Here is a 9,756-nt window from a genome sequence, read left to right as displayed (position 1 = left end):
GATTGGCCAAGTGGCAGCATCAATAGGCTCAAGCGTGACAACAATTGTGAGGTTCGCCCAGGACCGGGCAGTGTTTCGTTCTGTTTTTCATAGGGTTGCTATGAGTTGGTACTGACTCAATGGCACTTAACAACAACAACAACAAAGGGTTGTGGCTGTACAGGGTTTGGGACAAATATTCAGATCTATAGTGTTCTTGGAAGATGGGAGCAAGAACAGCAGGACAAAGTTACAGCTCCTTTAAAGGACTGAGACTTTAAGAGGGTAGTGGTTGCTAGGAGAACCAGGACCGGAGCAGAGCAGAATTTTACTGCTGTTCACCAAGCTCTGGATTGTCCCATGGCAGCTGAGATGAGAACTAAGGAAACTCACCGCAAGTGAGACTGTCCAAAAACTGGGGCCACTAGCCTTCTGATTAGATGATCTCAGAAGAGAATTGATCTAACTCCCCAGATTTCGTCTTGCAACATGTTCTTCAGAGAACAGAGGGTATAATCAGCCAGAGGCAGAAGCTCTGCCCAATGACTTTGCCTTATGGAAGTTGGTTGGTCCTGGTTTGAAGGTTGTCTAACTCTCAGTTCCCAGAGGAAATCAGAGAGACTGAAGAATGTGGATTAAGCACTTCCAGCTGCTGACATGTTGCTGACAGTGGCAGATAAGAAGGGATGAGTGGCATGTGCTGAATGCAAGCTCTAATATTACTTGACTAGACTGCATTCAGATGGCTGGTGTTCAGGGCACTTGAAATTATTTATTCAGATCCATCACCTCTGTTTGGGAAGCCTAATTAATGTTTGCAGACACGTGTGAGGATCTGAGAGAGAGGCCGAGCAAATGTATAATGGCTCACACTTGGCACACGGCACCCCAGCCCACAGGGACAGAATCCCTGTATGACTCCTTCCTCCAACTTCCTAACTGGTAAAGAGAGAAAGGGGTCTGAATCTCAGTGATTTCTGACCATTTGTTTGTGTGCCATTAACCCCTAAGTCTCCCAAGTGAAGGAACTCATAAGGACCTGATACAGAGGTGCGAGCAAGGGACAGTAGCAATTTGGCATACTAGGGAGTGTTCTGTGCACCTGGAGTCAGCTCACCAGTCATATGAACTTCAACCCCTCTGAGCTACCCCTCTGAGCACCAATGTCCTCATTTGTAGAATAAGATCAGATTCAATCAGTGTCTTTTATTTTCTTTCAATTTCAAGTACAAAACCTTTTATTTATAAATAAAAGAAATAACTTCACTAGTCTTACACTTTTACTTGGCTCTTATTCTTAGTTACTTTTAGGGAGAAATGATCATTAACATAATAATTTATAGATAATCTAGGATAGTATTCAGAGGTCTGTAAATTTTTTCTATAAAGAGTCAGATAGTAAATATTTTAGGCATTGTAGGCCATTTGGTTATTGTCATCAACTACTCAACTCTGCCATTTCAGTGAGAGAGCAATGATAGACAATGACAGACTTTTTTGGTTAGTCAAGATCAAGCCCTGTGTTTTATAGAGGATGTTTGTACATGGGTATTTACCTTTGCAGCAAGCACATCTATGAATGTGGTGGAACATACAGGAACAAAATGATGAACATTTATTGGACATTATCAAACACCTTAAAGTAATGAGTTGTTGGACTTGGTGTCTCAGGGAACACCATGGGTCAATGTCCACAAAGACAATGTTCTACATCCTACTTTGGTATGTAGTGACTAAGATCCTAAAAGCTCCTAAGCGGCCATCTTAGGTGCAACTATTGGTTATTCCATGTGTAGGAGAAAGAAGAGTGATGAAAACTGAAGATACTTAGACTCAGTTAGTCCAGTGGACAAATGGAACATGTGAACATCAGTCTCCAGGTCTCTGAGACCAGATGAAGTAAATGGTGTTTGGCTACAACTACCAACCACTCTGAAAGGAGCTCTGGTAGCGTAGTGGTTACGAGTCGGGCTGCAAACCTTAAGGTCAGTGGTTCGAAACTACCAGCCGCTCCGCGGGAGAAAGATGAGGGTTTCTACTCCCATAAAGATTTACACCCTCGGAAACCCTGTACAGGGTCGCTATGGGTCGGAACCGACTCAACGGCACTTAACAACAACAACAACCAACCACTCTGAAGGGATTACCATTCTGGATAGAGTGGGAGACAAAGCAGAACAAAAGTTAGAAAGACACTGGAGAAACCTGAGACTATGGCCCTTGGCCACCCTTCAAGTCTGGAATGGAACTCATTTTTGTGGTCTGATTTTCAACCAAACAGTGACTTGGTATATGGGGACAACAACACTAATGAGGTATGCTCACCATGAAATGGTTATCCATTCATGATCAAAAGGGCAACATTTATCTGGGACAAGTTTCAGAAGGGTCGGTGAAGAGGGTGGAATGAAAATAGGAACTGCAGGGAGGAAGTAAGGTAACTTCCTTGATGTTACAAGGAAGGGATTGCAAACATTGAGATGAAACAAAGCATGTGATTTGTTGGATATAAAGCCAATGATCTGCTCCATAAATCTTTACTCAATTCACAATAAAAAGTTTCAAAAAGATAGAGGCCTATTCTCTAAGTTGCTACAAAATGAATTTAAGTAAAAATAATAATTTCACACAGATTGTCCCATTTAAGCCTCAAAACAACCCATTGGGGGAGATAGTATAAATATTATTATTCCCATTTTACAGATATGTTTAGACCATATGTAAATTAGCATTAGATTGGGTGTTAGAGGGACTTGGATTCAAGTCTTAATTCTGTAATAACTGTATCATCTTAAGCAAATTAATTTATTTCTGCCTCAGTTTTTCTGAAGAAGTGATTTTAAATTAGTGGAAAGGTTTATGTAAGTGATCAAACAAGAATCCTGCATTGTAATTTATTAATTGAATGACTATGACCTAGAAGACTTGAGATGAGCAGTAGTTATAAGGAGCATCAGTCTCTTCATCCCTAAATGGAAGAATTGGATTATATAGTATCTAAAATACTACAGATTATTTTCTGGCCATAGTTACCAAGAGGTTCACTTTCAATTATTAAAATGCTGAAAATGGCTAATAAATTTGGTGGGTCATTTGGACAGCATAGCTATAGAATCACTTGTATCTGCAATAACTCTTTTTGGCTCTGAAAACCTTTGAAATATTTCCCTTTTATGATGACAACATGGATCATTACTTGGCAAAAAAATTTCCCCTAATATTGATCTATGAGCATAAAGAATTATATTCCAGGATAAAAGGATATAAAAATGAAGCTTATTGCCAATAAAAAAAAGGGGGGCTGAAGTTTCATGAAAAGGAACCAAAAGAGCTAACATGGAAACTGGGTAATCTTTCACAAAAATGTAGCCAAATACAAATAAAAACAAAAACATCAGAATAAAAAACAACAATAAAGATTATTGTTGTTTTTAAGTGCCAGTGAGTCTTAGTGACATTGTATAGGGTTTCCAGTGAACTGGGACTTCAATTTGCTGCTTCCAATTAGGACATTTGTAGCACTGTAGGATAAGCACTCGATGGCAAGGTCAGTTTGAATCATAAGACAGGTGGTTCAAACTCACTATCTGCTCCTCAGAAACCCTATACAGGGTCACTATGGGTTGGAACCAACTCAAACAACAACAAGGACATTGAGAACTTAAATAAAACCATATGACAATGGAACCTAGTGGACATAGATTGAGCACTCTGCGATGCATGAGACCATTCTCCTCCAGCACACATGGATGACTTTCCAGAATATATCATATTTATGTTCCATCCGGTGAGGTCCATGTGTATAATTGCCTTTTATGTTGTCAAAAAAGGTATTTGTAATGAAGAAGTTGTCAACTTTACAAAATTCTATCATGTGATCTCTAATGTTGTTTCCATCACCCATGCCATCTTTTCCAACTACTGATCTTCTTCTTTATTTCTAACTGTTGCATTACAATCGCCAGTAATGATCAATGCATCATGATTATGTATTTGATCAATTTCAGACGGAAGAAGTTAGTAACATTCTTCAATTTCATCATTATTGACTTTAGTGGTTGGAGTGTAAATTGGAATAATAGTGGTATTAACTGGTCTTACTTGTAGGTGTATGGATATTATCCTATCACAGACAGCACTGTACTTCAAGATAGATCTTGAAAAGTTCTTTTGCTGATGAATGTGACACCATTCCTCTTCAATTTGTTGTTCCTGGCATATTAAACTTTATGATTATCTGATTCAAAATGGCCAATAGCAGTCCATTTCAGCTCACTAATGCATTCCATTTAATTTACAACTTCTACAACTTCTAATTCTCCTAGATTCATACTATGTACATTCCATGTTCCTATTACTAATGGAAATACACTATCTACTTGACTTAGTTATCTAGTGTAACTATAACAATAATATGGCAAGCTTTAACATTCCATCATTGGTGGTGGTGGTTATGTTCTGTGGAGTCGGTTCCGAATCATAACGACCCTGTACAGGGTTTCCGAGGCTGTAAATCTTTATGGGAGCAGAACGCCTCATCTTTTTCCTGTGGAACAGCTGGTATTTTCGAACTGCTGACCTTGCAGTTCGCACCCTGATTCATAACCACTACGCTACCAAAGGCTCTCCAAAATCCATGTCCTTGCCACATGTAAAACATATTCATATCATATCTTCCCAAAAGTCTTAAATCAACTCTAAGCCCAAATTCCATCCTAGAGAAATGTTTCTCTTCATGTGTGCATCTAGATTATAAATTATCTGCTTCCAAAGTACAATGGTGGGACTGGCACAAGGTGGTGTTGTTTGGTGCTGTTAACTCAGCTCTGAGTCATAGAGATCCTATGCATAAAAGAACAAAAACTGTCTGGTCCTGAACCAGTCTTACACCTGTTGATATATGTGAATGCATTGTTGTAACCACTGTGTCAACCAACTTCATTGGGTGTCTTCCTCTACTTTACCATGTACGATGCCCTTCTCCAGGGACTGGTCCCTCCTGATAACATGTACAAAGTACATGAGACAAAGTCTTGCCATTCTTTCTTCTAAGGAGCATTCTGGCTGTATTTCTTCAAGATGCATTTGTTCTTTTGGCTGTCCATGGTACTTTCAATATTCTTCTTCAACACTATATTTCAAATTCATCAATTCTTCTGTAGTCTTCCTTATTCATTACCTCACTTTCACATGCCTATGCGGCTATTGAAAGAACTATGGCTTTGGTTAGATGTACCAGGCACAAGATTGATATTTCTAAATAGAATGGGAAAAGTTGGAGAAAAAGAAGTGATAACAGGCACCAAGCAAAAAAGGATGGGGGTAAAGAAAAAATTATATTAGGTGTGTTTTCTGAGACCATCTAGGCAATGGCCCTATCCTCCAGATTCTGGGTATTGACTATGCTCTGGGCTTTAGTTCTGTTTTCCAGGCACATTGTGCTGGCAAGTCTAGTCTTTTAGTTTTAGGTGGTCTTGTTCTCTTAGTTGGTCTGAGTGATGACCCAGTCCTTTGGCCTCCATTCTTCTGCCACTTGGGCATGGCAGCCCAGTTCTCTCAACTTTGGGCAGCATACGCAATTCCATACCCCTGGTACTGATGAATGGCAGCCCCACACTCTAGAACTAAGTTGGTAAAGACCAAATTCTTTTAAATCTAGGATACTATGGCCACACTTTTTAAAACCTAACCATTGGGTGGTTATATTCTTTGGAATATCAGAGTTTATGACTCTACTCTTTGAGACTAAAGCAGTTTTACTCCTTTTCTCTTCAGCTTCAGCTTCCTGATACCTTGGTCTCTCAGCCCTTCAGGACTCTTGGGCTGGTCCAACTTCTGCATGGGGTACCCCACACCACCAGAAAGCTTCCTGCATGAAGACACTCCACTGTCTTGTTCCATGAGTCAGCTCCTGTGCCACCTTGCACTAGTCTCCGTGTTCCACTGCTGCTGTCTACTACTGCTTCGCTTCATCTGACCAAATTCTAGTGTTACAAATCTCACTTTCTACTTAGCTCTCACCAGAATTGCTTTTACTATCCATAATTCTACCAACAGTGTCTTCAAGGCAATCTAGGCTTTTATTATTGTTGGTATTGTTTTTAAGTGGTATGGAGTCGGTTCTGATTCATAGCACCTCAGTATAAGGTTTCTAAGAAGCAGCTAGTGACTTTTACTATTGATGTTGTTGTTAAGTGTCATCAAGTCAGTTCCAACTCATAGCAATCCTGTAAAGGGTTTCCAAGGAACGGCTCATGGGTTTGAACTGTCGGCCTTGCAGTTAGCAGTCCAGTGCTTATCCTACAGCATCATACCAGGACTTTTACTATTAGACACCTTAAACTCTTCCAGCCAGTACTTATTTATCAATTCTAAAACTGTGTCCACATTTTAGGTATCTTTTAGAGCAACCTCACTCCTGGTAGCAAACTCTGTCTCGGTTATTTAATGATGCTATAACAGAAATACCAAAAGTGGGTGGCTTTTAAAATGGAAATTTATTCTCTCACAATTAAGAAGACTAGAATTTTAATTCAATTTTAATTTAATCATGTTCTTTCTGTTGACTCTGAGGGAAGGTTCTTTTCATTAGTCTTCCCCTGGGTCTAGAAGTTGCCCAGAACAGCAGCACTGAGTCCAAAGGATGTACATTGCTCCTGGTTATTGTTACCTGGTGAAAGCAGGTCCTCTGATCTCTGCTTCCTTACTTGATCTCTTTTATATCTCAAAAGAGATAGACTCAACCCAATCCTGTAGATTGCATCTTGCTCCTTTAACATAGCTGCTGCTAATCACAGAGGTTTACAACACATAGATTTACAACACATAGAACAATAGCATCAGATCACAAAATGTAGGATTGTTCCATAATACTAAGAATCATGGCATAACCAAGTTGACAAATGTTAGTGTCAAGGGCACATTTCAATCCATAGCACTACCCAAACTAACACAAGAGAGTTAGAAATTTAAACAGATCCATTACAAAACAAGAGATATCATCATAATTCTGCCAAAAGCAGCAACAAACAAGTGTGAATCAGATGGTTATACTTGAGAATTCTAGCAAACATCCATAGAAGGGTTGATATTAAGCCTATTCAATCTTCGCAACAACAAAAGAAGAAGAAGAAGAAGAAGGAGCACTATCAAACTCTTCCTATAAAGCCAGCATAACCCAGATACCTAAACCTGGCAGACATCACAAAAAAAGAAAATCAAACATCAATATCCCTTATAAACAGTGATGTAAAAATTCTCAACAAAATTGTAGGCAACAGACTTCAGCAATATATATGAAACATCATATACCATGATCAAGTGATAATCATACCATGATTATAAGGGTGGTTCAACATTAGAAAATCCATCAGTGTAATCCATCACATAAGTAAAACAAGGGAGGAGAACCATATGATCATATCAATTGATGCGGGAAAGACATTTGATAAAATTCAACACTGTTATAAAAACTCTCAATATAATAGGGATAGGAGGAAACTTTCTTGGCATAATTAAGGGTAAACATGCAAACTGACAGTCAACGTTATACTAAATGGGGAAAGACTCGGAGCCTTCCCTTTGAAAATAAGAACAAGGCAAAGATTTCCATTATTATCATTCTTATTCAAAATTGTATTGGAAGTCCTCACCCAAGGAGTAGGACAAGAAAGAGAAATAAAAAGTATCCAACTCAGATAGAAAGAAATAAAGCTATCTCCATTTGTAGAGGATGTGATCCTATACAGAAAAGACCCTAACAACACCACAAGAAAACTGCTGGAACTAGAAAAATTAGCAATATTGCAGGCTACAAGATCAACATACAAATACCAGTAGGTTCCTCTACATTGAAAAAGAAATCAAGAAAACAATGCTATACAAATATCTAAGCATTTGATACCATACAATACCATACAAATTAATCAAATATCTAGAAATCTAAACAGAGACATAATAGATAAATACAATGAAAATTGTAAAACTACCACAGAAGAAAGACTTCATTTGGAAGTTGTAAAAAATGAAACATAATTAATAAATATAGATATCCTAGGTTTTGGTGGTGGTGGTGTGCTGTTGAGTCGATTCCAACTCATAGTGACCCTGTGTAGGGTTTCTGAGGCTGTAAATCTTTACATGAGTAGGAAGCCTCACCTTTTTCCCATGGAGCAACTGATAGATTCCAACTGCTGATGAAATGGACTCCTATTGGCTATTTTGAATTTAACAGTCATATGGTTTGCAATGCTGGGAATGACAAATTAAAGAGGAATGGTGTCGCATTCATCATCAAAAAGATCTATTTTGAAATACAAAGCTGATTGTGATGGGGTAATATCCAGATGCCTACAAGGAAGACCAGTTAAAACCGCTATTATTCAAATTTAAGCAACAACCACTAAAGCCAGTGATGATGCAATTGAAGAATGCTACCAACTTATTCAGTCTGAAATTGATCAAACATGCAATCAAGGTGTATTGATAATTACTGGAAATTGAAATGCAAAGATTGGAAACAAAGAGGAAGGATCAGTAGTTAGAAAATATGGCCTTGATGATATAAATGAAGCTGAAGATTGATTGCATGATACATTTTGCAAATCCAATAACTTATTCATTGCAAATACCTTTTATAAACAACGTACAAAGAAACTATACACATAGATCTTACAGATGTAACACACAGGAGCCAAATTGACGACATCTGTGGAAAAAGACCTGATCCAAAACATGATCTGGAACACATCCTAGCTGAATTTAGAGACCATCTCAAGAACAGCTTTGACAAATTAGACAATACTGACCAAAGACCAGAAGAGTATGAGATGAAATCAAGAATGTTAAACTTGGAGCCCCTGTTTTCCCTGTGAAAGCGCGCGCCATCTTGCGTAGGCCCAGCTACGGCGCTGCAGCTCACCCGGGAGCAGGGTATCACCCTCTGAAGGAGCGCTGAAATTGTAACCGAATTCTTCTCATTTGGCATTAACAGCATTTTATATCAACGTGACATATATCCAGCTGAAACCTTTACTAGAGTGCAAAAGTATGGACTCACTTTACTTGTGATTACTGATCCTGAGCTCATCGAATACCTAAATAATGTGGTGGAACAGCTAAAAGGTTGGTCATACAAATGTTCAGTTCGGAAACTGGTGGTAGTTATCTCAAATATTGAAAGTGGTGAGGTCCTTGAAAGGTGGCCGTTGATATTGAGTGTGACCAGACTGCAAAAGATGGCAGTACACCCAGGGAAAAGTCTCAGAAAGCTATTCAAGAGGAAATTCGTTCAGTGATCAGACAGATCACAACCACAATAACATTTCTACCACTGTTGGAAGTTTCTTGTTCATTTGATCTCCTGATTTATATGGATAAAGATTTGGTTGTGCCAGAAAAATGGGAAGAATCAGGATCACAGTTCATTACCAATTCTGAAGAAGTCCGTCTTTGTTCATTCACTACTACAATCCACAAAGTAAATAGCATGGTGGCCTATACAAAATTCCCATCAATGACTAACAGATAAGATGAGAAAAATAATGTGATTTGCAATTCTCAAATGTGTTTTCCTGAAACTAATTCAACTATAAGTTGATATGTTTTATTTCATTGGTTAATTTTTAAGATGGGGGAAACAACATTATACTTTACTAAACTGTGTATAATTCTTTTTTTGTACCTGTTTGACATTCCATGGAGTTGGCATCAATAATTGGACAAGATTATGGTGTTATTCCCTCACTAATGTATGTGGCTAAGTAGATTAGCACAGAA

General features: G+C 38.4%; 1 pseudogene; it reads left to right on the top strand.

Moving 5' to 3' along the window:
• Positions 1-7,505: 7,505 nt before the first annotated feature.
• Positions 7,506-9,501, top strand: LOC102816177 (annotated as a pseudogene).
• Positions 9,502-9,756: the final 255 nt, after the last annotated feature.

Source organism: Chrysochloris asiatica, unplaced genomic scaffold (assembly GCF_000296735.1).
Source record: "Chrysochloris asiatica unplaced genomic scaffold, ChrAsi1.0 scaffold00221, whole genome shotgun sequence".
NCBI classification, from domain to species: Eukaryota; Metazoa; Chordata; class Mammalia; order Afrosoricida; family Chrysochloridae; genus Chrysochloris; species Chrysochloris asiatica.
Note: the sequence above shows the minus strand (reverse complement) of the source record. Positions and strands in the feature narration are given on the sequence as shown.